The 10448-nt window shown below is 41.9% G+C and overlaps 1 long non-coding RNA gene across 1 annotated transcript; it reads right to left on the minus strand.

Moving 5' to 3' along the window:
• Positions 1 to 1618: 1618 nt before the first annotated feature.
• Positions 1619 to 3100, minus strand: LOC119293141. The gene is made up of 5 exons (XR_005142969.1): positions 3060 to 3100; positions 2149 to 2271; positions 1950 to 2021; positions 1804 to 1881; positions 1619 to 1712 (listed from the first exon to the last, which is right to left on the minus strand). It is a non-coding gene; the product is annotated as an uncharacterized LOC119293141 (long non-coding RNA).
• Positions 3101 to 10448: the final 7348 nt, after the last annotated feature.

Genomic DNA, 10448 nt, shown 5'->3' on the forward strand with positions numbered 1-10448 from the left:
GATTCATACTTCTCCCGGCTTTTATTTTCCAACTACTCCATTAGGAGTAGAGATATGTCTAGATATATGATTGTAATATTCTAACATTACTTTATTTTCTTCCTTTACCTCACATTGTAAAGCCGAGACAAACAATGTGACCTCACCTAATCTCTGATCCCCACGGCAATTGGGTATCTCTATCCTCCTCTCACCACAAAGCAAAACTCAAAAAGACAATGAAAAAGGGAGGGAACAAAAAATTCTCACTCATTGAAGTATTTTACCTAATTAGAGAAACTAAAAAAGGCCAAAAGGACGTGTCCATTAAAAGGCTAGCAAGTACCATTATATCTAGCTCTCTTTCTGCAGGGCTTGCTGCAGAAGAGATGGGCTCCTAACAAACCTTCCCTCAAACAACAAAAAACATATGACATGAGTAAACCTGTGGACTCTGTTTCGACAAAGCAGATACGTAGACGATGGTAATCTACTGTGAGGAGTGAGCTTTTCCACTGCTTGGCTTACAAATATTATAGAACTTTTTATTCTTTCATGCATCAGTTCTAGTAGAATGCATGTGTACATACAGAACAATTTCTAACAGTTATTCACCCACATCTTTACTAGAATGTAAAAAAAGATAAAAGAAACTCTTAGAGGTAAAATGATCTCATGTAATCTAGGCAGTAGGTTTGCTTGGACTCACTATTTAGTTACTTTCCTTACAAACTAATTTCCAGTACTTCCATTTTTATGGGTGACTGGAGTATCAGTGATACTCTTAAAAGGTGCATACTTCTGTCTAGCATATGAAACATCATCTGCCCCCTAAACATTTAAAAGCAAGTAAAATTTAATTTTGGGTGTATGGCCTAATTACCTGAGATCCTCCACAATGATTCAGTGCATAACCAAGCCCATATCTGGTTTGATAAATCTTCTATAGTTTCTTATCCCTGTTAACTGTGCTTGCCTTGCAACTTTGAATCTTCAACTACAACAACAATCAAAGCTTTGTCCTCAGATTGCTTTCAGTAACTACTGCAGAAATATCAGATGATGAGGCATGTGCATAACCACTAACTACACAATAATAAGCACACCAAAGAAAGCCACCTAGGAGTATGGCTGGATGAACACCTAATTTCACTTGAGCCGGTGCTCAGAACTTGATGAACGGAGACACCACAATGTAGGTCGCAACTTGAATGAATTGTCTTATGAACACCTAATTTCACTGGAGCTTACCTTGAATGCATCTTTGTATGTCCTGTCATCTTACTCTAGCCGGTTAAAGCAAAAATTCCACAACTTTCACCCTGTCAATGAGAGGGCGGACTTCGAGAACCCTGTAGTTACACACAGATCAACTTTTTCGTAGTCCCACGAAACGATAAGTAAAGAGAAGATAAGTGTCCAACATAACTTTTATAAAGAGATGTTTCTGATAGAAAATTGAAAGGAACTCTTAGATGTAGACTCCGAGGTCGTGTGACACACACACACACACACACACACACACACACACACACACACACACACACACACACAACTTGTTGTGTTCCATTATTGCACCTTCAACAATGTCCTTTATACTCTCACTAAGATTTCTGAACGCCTAGTCAGCCACCAAGGTGAGCAACCTAAACCATATGGTGTAACCTGGGTCTTTTTTAACCTTTAGACATTGATACATACCTTAGCGATTGTGTATTGGAAGAGATTGACCTCTTTACCATGTGAAAGAAAGCAAGTGAGTGATCAAGTTTAGGAAACAGAAGAACAAATCGTGCTATAACAAAATACCAAAAGTTGCTTCACCTTTCGGCATGGTGCCCGCTGAACCCAGAGTTCCTAATAAGCCCCATGATGTCCATTCCATGAGACCATGACGCCTATCTTTAGTACAATTCGGTTAGTTTCACAAAGTCAAATATCAAGAGGCACAGAAAACATGAACCACATACCATGTCATGAGATCTTCCACTGATTATAGCAGTCAGGAGAAGTGGTGCTACATGCCTCACAGCAGCATACATCTGTGAACAAAAATCTTTAGAAAGTTGAATGGAAAATGCATTGATACTGCAACACATATATGGACAAATTAAGGCGGAACTATTGTCCAGTGGCTGAAGTCTCGGGCCAGGCATGGGGCATGAGTACCTTGGGGAAGTAGGGGCATACACACCTTGGGTTGCCAATGAGCATCCTACTACTGCCAGTGGAGCCAAGATAGAAAATAGAAACTTAGGATGTTGCAGCCTGACAGAGCGTAGAGAAAAGGAGCTGAGCAACATGAAAAATAAAATTTCAGAATGACTTCATGAACTCTCAAAAATAGAATAATATGGCAGAGAGCAAATTGAACAACAACAAAAAAATTAAAATTGTACAATTAGTAAGGCAAACCATCCTAACTTTAAAAAAAATAGTGAGACTATCATTCTAAACAATAGTACATTTACTTAGCGCAGCTATGATATTCTCACACTGGATCTACAATGTCTATTCCAATTTCCATGCCGACAAATATAAAGTGGTTCTGTCAGTTAAAAAGATAAAAATACCAAAATTTGGTATAAAGGGGCAAGAAGATAAGATGCCTGTGCGTTCCAGCATCCACACAAAACACGGAAGCATGGTCTTGCATAACTCAACAAACGCATGCTTTCTTACTTGAATACCTTGGAGTGATGACGACTGGTTACTTTTATTTTTATATATATAGGTGGTATCTTGCCGATCACATATTTGACATCCTCTTTCAGATTTTGGAGTACAGAGAAAGAAGACTACGGTGGTACTACTCCTAGCAGGACATACATTAGTACATGAAAAGAAGAACGGTTTAAGAACATAGCAGAAACTGAACGAGGCAATGCATCATGAACTGAACGAGGTCCACACAGCCTTGCACAAGGATACCCTTTCCCTCCCTCCCTCCCTCTCAATTTTAGCAAGGGATCCCATGGCCTCAATCCTCATCTCCGTCTCTCTATCCTGATCTGATTCTCTCCGTCTCAGATCTGATTTTCTCCGTCTTGATCCAAACAGAGAAACGAGGGAAGATGAACCTGAGGGAGGAAGTCGATCGCATGGTGGCGAACGCAGGCGGAACCCGACGGCGGGAGCACGGTGGTGGATGCCTAGAGTTTAGCGGAGGTGGCGGCGGCGTCTCCCATCAGAGGTCGGTGGCGGCGGCGTCTCCTCTGGGAGGTCGACGACGTTGATCCCTTAAGTCCGCGGCGGCGATCCCGGACGTCCGCGGGCGACGTCTCCTCTGGGATGTCGGCGGCGGCAAGATCGTACGTCGGAGTTGGCGATCGAGGGGAGGCGGCGCTGTGACCTCGAGATCGCACGAGGGCGGCGTTGTGTCCTCGAGGGGATCGATAGGCTTTGGTTTTTTTTTTGCGGCCTCTTTTTTTTTGGGCTGCATGCGTGGGGTGGGGAAGGGAGACGAAAAAAACCAGCGAAATAAAACCGGACGAAAGTGGTGGGACGAAAATAAAATCCGGAACGCGACGTACGAACTGAGACATTAAGAGTAGAGATATGCTCTCGTGCTGGACGTTGGTTTCGTCAGTCGTTGCTGCCAGCGGTGAATCATTGACGCCGCATCCACCGACGAATCCAGTACGTGGTTTATATCGATCTACATCTGGCCGTTGCTTGCGATGAGAGCGAGTTTCACGGATACTTCATGGACCCTATGGCTGTGCCTGGCCATTGATGGCCTGCACTCTGCTGCATGCCGTGCAGTGCAGTTTAATCACCAGCCTGCGCCTAGCTGGAAATCATATAGCTTGGATGAAGAGTACTTGCCAGGGGTGAAATATATGTTGCTTCAAACAAAAATACTGTTCATCAGTTGAGTAGTCGACCTGAGTTTTTTTTTGTTTGAAACATGTTGGCTCGATAATTAGTACTGTGTTGCCCATTTGATGGTTTAACATGAGTGCGTCGGTCCTTTTAGGGCATCTCGAACGCCAACCTGCAAATTTTGTCCCACATCCATCCGCGGACAGGAGGGATCAATCCGTGGAACACGGATGCGGGAGACAACCATCCAACACTGCCCGCATACATTTCAGCCCACATTTTAACTAACCTGATGAAATTCATGATAACTGGCCAAATTTATCAAAGTTCGGATAGAAAATACGGATGTGGGAGGATGCCAAGCAACCGTAGCCGCATATATTTCAAATTCTTTTTCAACAAATCGGATGAAATTCGTTTAAATATGGCCGGATTTAAAACATATAAGCATGACGGATTTAATACAAACACGGCAGATTTTCATTGCAGTTCGAACATTTAGAACAAAAAATACCTCACCCTAAACCTATACTACGGCGGCGGCCCCCGGCGTCCAAGCCTGTGTCTTCCCCCATCCGCCGACTCCATGAGCACCGACGATAAGACCCGTGATGTGAATATGCGGTCTCCGGTGAGGAAGAGTAGAACATGGAAGACGAACCGATTCTGTTATTTTTGGTGTTGGGTCTGCTCGGTGGTGGGGCCAGATGACACTGAGGAGTGGGGTATTTTCTTTTCGCGTTGTCAGCCTGAGACACAGATATAATGAAAGTTCTAGAGAAGGAAAGGTGACAGGGAGGGTGGAGAGTGGGACATTTTGTTTTCCCATCTACGCGCAGATCTCGTTTTCAGACAGATTTTCTTCCATGTTTTACGGGATAACCAGCTAATCTGCCACCGAAATCATGGGTGAAGCATAACCAAATTCCTTTAAATCACCAAAAATAGAAATTCCATGTAACTAATATAAATTGCAAACCATCAAATGGTAAATGCCTCCCTAACATACATAGATAGTAGTAATCATAACTAGACTACCGGTAAACAACAACGTCCTCCGCACGAATGAAGATCTGTTATATGCTGATGATACTCCAGGTGTTTCATATATGTCGACAACAGGGAAATTAAAGTGACCACGGTCCATAAGAACTTCAATGATTGAAGGGACTCATGGAGTATTTGTGATTAGACTACAGTCATCTAACAAATCAAGGGCGTCAAGATATACAAAAGGGCTTCGACTATTGTTACTACTCTACGGCTGTCAGATCCAGACTATGAACCTGCGTCGTTGAAGCTTGGAGGTCCAATCAACTTCCTCCAGGCGGTGCGGTTGCAGAACAGCGGCGGCGGGGGGCGGAGCGGCACGGCGGACCTACCCAATCCAGCAGTTCCTCCATAAAATGCCGAGAGGCAAGGGTCTGAAAGATGGACACAGTGCGTTAGTGCGGGTGTGGGCTCCACTATCTCTGCTCCTAATGTCTCAGTTGGTAGGTCGCGTTCCGGGTTTTATTTTCGTCCCACCTCACCCGGTCTTTTTTGATACTTCTTTGGTACTTCCTCCCACCTCCCCCTCAGTCGTGAAAAACCAAGAAAAACCCCGCGATCGAGTCCCGCACACGCCGAAACTCCCGTCGTTATCTCTACTCCTAATGGAACAGTTGGTAGCCTCGTACGGTTTATTTTCGTCCCACCACTTTCAACCGTTTTATTTCGCTGGTTTTTTTTCGTCCCTCCCCCACCCCACCGGTTTAGTTTCGCGTCACCCTCTCACACAACAAAAAAAAATCTTAACGGATCATAACTTTCCATGCTGGTGCAAGTTATTTTCAGTAATGTCTTTATGTGAAAGAATCAATCACGATCAATCTCTAAATATCAAATCTAAATTAATTAACCTTACCTTAAATTGCTCAATCACATTAATTAGGAAACAAAATAACCGATTTTAAGAAAATATCTACTCTTAATGGAGGGTATTACATACCAAACATAGGTACGTCATTAGCTCGCTTCCTTCCCTTCTCTTCCCTTCGTCCCTCAGTCCCATGCTCGTGGCGCTGAAGTGGCATCGACAGGCGATGGCGGCGAGGACAGCACGTGGCAGCCCCTGAAGCACGAACACGACTGCACCTCGGGTCTGCCGTCTCCCAAGATATGGGTGAGTTCTCGTGATGCCCACCCTAAACCCTCACGTCCTACAAAATCCTCAACCTCTACCATCTCAATTTCGTCCATGCTCTGATCCAACTGACGATGCAGCTCCGGCCGATTGACAATGGAGGTTCGCCATCCTTCCTCTCAGCACCCACTCCTGGAGGAACGACACGCCATGCCGATCGAACCCGGTCGAGATCACTGACCAAGATTGCTATTCGGAAGTTTTTTGTCAAAAAGTGAAGAGTGGGACGGGATCTGCACTTTTGTTAATATAACATATACTTGTGCAGGTGCCGGTTTTGTTTTAAAAATCCAATTTGTTTATCCTTTTGTCGCTAAAATTGTTTACTAATTATGTCATTGGTTTTATTTCTTCTAGATGTTGTATATTCTTGGATTGAAGGGACTGTCTGACAAGGTGAAAGAGCTAATAGTTGTAGTTTTACACCAATGCAAATTTGTTTTGCTTCAGTGTTAAACATGACCTGCGAGGGACACTTGCAGCTTCTGAGAATATAAAGTGAGACAAACAGGTACTTCTTTGGTGATTTGATTTTAGAAATATTTTAAGCTGGACAAATGTGCATTGCATCTTCTACAACAACAGATCCTCTTGTTGGGATTATATATTAAGTGCTAATACATGTGCGCTGTTATTGTTGCTATTGCTAATTGATTTTATCAAGTGCTAACAGAGGCTAACTAGACTGCGATGCCAGATGTGGCATCACTTTTCATGCTCTGGCCCAGTTTTGCATTGGCTTCCTTGCTATCTTTGTATTTGGAAGAGATGGAAACAAGGGGCAACAAAATAAGGAACTAAAAGTATTAAAGGAATGCCTTGGAAACTTATTTTGCGTGAAAATCTGGTTTCAATTTTCAGCACACTATATGTACAAATGTATGCTTACTAAGACAACATCCTGCTTGTGCTGATGGCACGCATGCCATGTTCTCGTGTATTATTAGCTTTGCCGAAGTTTCAATGATGAAAGGATTGTTTCAACAAATGAGCAGGAGGAAGATGCTAGGACTCCTGCTCACTAGAGAAGAACAAAAGTACTAAGGTACCGTATTTCTTTTCTAATGCATGTGTTCTTTTAATATGGTAAAAGCATCAGGCATCAGATATCATATAGCAATAAAAAGGGAGAATTACAAATGAATACTTGAATGAAAATTGCAGTCAAGTTATTTGCACTGCAGTTTACCTAATGGAGCACTTGGTAGCCTGGTACAGTTTATTTTTGTCCGGTTTTTTTCGTCCCACCTCCACCCCCTAGCCAGCCCCACCCCTGGATCTCCTCCAAGTTTCCGGTTTTCTTTTTTCATGCAGGAAATCAGGACACAATCTATCTTTCCTTTAATGCTCATCTCCCCAGTAAAAAAATCAGGACACTATCCCCTCCTTCCTATTAACACTAACACACATTTCTTATGAAAATCCGGGACGTAATCCTCTCCTTCCCACTAATCTCTCTTATATGGCTTTCCCATAATTATGTCGGTCCTGCTCAGTTTGATATAATTCAATTTGGACGAAGGACGCCAGAGATTAACTTTCGCTGGCAGAGAAAGAGACTAGGGATTGATTGGTTTTAAACATTGGATTCGGTATTAGCTTAACATCTGCAGGAACAAGACGACCATAGGAAAGGCTGGCTTGCTCGACCTGCATGTTTCCTGCATATTCATTCTCTCTCCAATTCTAATACAGTCCAATTGATCATTGTATATTTATCTAATCATGGTTCCTTTATCGTTTTGTATGGCTACGTGATGTGGTCGCATCCACATGGGGGAATATCGCAGATTGGATCGGAAGCAGGCCGCACAGATGAACCACCCCACCTCGTTGTCTGCCTGCATGATCTCCATTAATATCCAGCGCCGCCTCTCGAATGGACGACCTGCATGTCGCCAACGACACCACTTACCTCTACGCTCCGACCAAAGATCATTGTCCAGGTGAGGGTACCTCGCCGCAAGCCCGCAACAGTTGCCGTCACTGTTGATTATTCGTACTCAGATTAAGTTTCAGGGTCAGTCATCTCTGTCGTCACTCGTCAGCGCACAGACGATGGATTGGTGCCATACTATCATGTGGCATCTCCGTCGTTCTGGGCCGGGAAGATAACACTTCGTTGCTTTTGTCATCTCTCATCCAGGGGCCTTTCAATTTTTTGTCTCTGTCTCTGTTGTTGGGTACCGGATCTTCATGAAACAATAATATGCAGTAGCTTTGATATAATTGCGTTGAGATTACCATCAGTTCATTCGATTTGTAGGCAAGAAATTGCACAGGCTATTCATTAGTTTATGTGCATACTTTACATTGGGATTTAGATCATCTTTGCATTTTGGTATTTTCTTGTAATGGCTTTGATCATGGGTAGTTGTAATATGCAGTAGCTTTGATCATGACATTGAAAAAGATACTTGTTCTATTTATATAAACACTGTTCAGAAAAACAAGACTTACATTCTTCCTTTTTTGTAGATACTGCGGCTAGGATTTGGATGAGAGAATGAATAATTCAACTTGGAGGACAGTGACCACAGGGACACCAAGTACCTCCTGCAATTTTCTTCTTCCAGTTCTAAGGTAATTCATACATAATCCGTTGACATCTTATTTTTCATAGCATATTGCTTTACGCTGGTATAGCATGAGACCCCTTGTGTGAAATTATTCATCATTCAGGGTAGATAATGTGTGGAGGTGCATTCTTTTGACTTTGACTTGTACAATATTTACAATTCATCCACTTGCAGCTATGGTAATGACCAATACATAATTTGGATTTTCTGATCTGTTTTCTCTACAGGCATTCTGGTTAGTAGTAATGTAATTTTGTTCTGCTATAGAATACTTTTTTTTTTGGTATAAGTGAATCAGATTGGTCATAGTAAACATTCTGAGTTCAGCAACATTCATATTTGTTAACTGAAACGTTTTGGCCTAGGATTATCCTAACATTTTCTCCGTAGCATCTGAATTTGCATTTTTACTGCAGTTTGCTATGCAATTAGATGCACCATTATTTAACTGAGAAGGTCCATGTCAGGTCAGTTATTAGAGTGCAAAAAGATGCTTCAATGAGGGAGTGCCAATTCTCAACTAGGCGCTTTTGGAGTTGACATATTAGATGTTATACCAATAGGAAGCTAGATAACCCGTAACCTGTAAAATATAATAATTGATAAATTCCTCAATTCGGTGCAACTGTTGCAGTTTCATATTCACATATTTTTTTCTTCATAGAACTGTTATTTGCTGGCCGATTCGTCCGTGACTACAGGTTTAGGCACCTTGGCTTCTGCTCTACACTTACTTACCATGCAGATATACTTGCGCAAACGAAAAGAGGAAATATTTTTTTACAACATGCTATCATATACTTCATGAGTTTGTCGGTAAATTGCCGCCCATTTTTTGTATCATTGACTCCATCTATTAAAGAATTTGAAAGGTGTTCTTTTATACTAAACCCAATTTTGTTAGCCGTGTGTCGCCATATTATATTTCTTGTGTGTCATACAGAGAGCTAGACATGTTAAATTCTCAAATCAAGTGTGACCATTCAAATGTCAAAAAAATCATTAGGGAAATTCGTCCAACAATACTCAGTTGTTGTCGTTGTCATTCGTAGCAGTCATTCATGCAAAAATATTATAGAAATTGAGCACAGAATCAATATGGAAATCAAACCATTAATGATATTCATTAGCTAGAGAGTTAATTACGCATGAAATTAATTAGGTCCATTTAAATAGGAATTTTTCCGCACTGAATCAATTTGGAAACCGAGTCATTAATGTAATGTGGTTAATTAGATAGACAATTTTATTTTGCCTATAGATAATTAAAAATAGGGATTTTTTCAATTATGTAGATAATTAATTGATTTGTGTAGCAATTAATTAGACATACATGGTATTAGGTAGGCCATTAATTATTTGTGTACTTAATTAATTAAGCAAGCAGTTAATCGCTCCAAATCATTTTGTAAACGCTCATGGGCAACGACGATCAACAAGCTCTTAGCGACATGGCCGAGCACCGATTGCCAACATGGACAACGACCATGATGAGCTCGTGACATGGGTGACCTAGCGTTCACCATGATGGATGATGACTATGCTCTACAGGATGTTTTTTAGAAAAGGAGGATGACCCCCGGCCTCTGCATCTGGGCGATGCATACGGCCACTTTATTAACTATTCTCACAAGACCTTACAAAGTCATACAACAGTAAGACTAAAGCCGCCGTCTAAGCAACAAATGTCACTACACCTATCCAGTTGATGAAGGGGCGTAGATAGCCTGGGCCTAATACCAAACACGGGCGCAGATCGCTCATGCTAAACTTCTTCTTCATCTGCGCCTTGAAATGTTCAATTTCTTGCGCGCTATCTCCGGTGATAATCAGATCTTCGACATAAAAACTAGCAGGTTTGATCCTTTGGAGTTCTTTGT

This window comes from Triticum dicoccoides, chromosome 4B (genome assembly GCF_002162155.2).
Source record: "Triticum dicoccoides isolate Atlit2015 ecotype Zavitan chromosome 4B, WEW_v2.0, whole genome shotgun sequence".
Classification (NCBI taxonomy): domain Eukaryota; kingdom Viridiplantae; phylum Streptophyta; class Magnoliopsida; order Poales; family Poaceae; genus Triticum; species Triticum dicoccoides.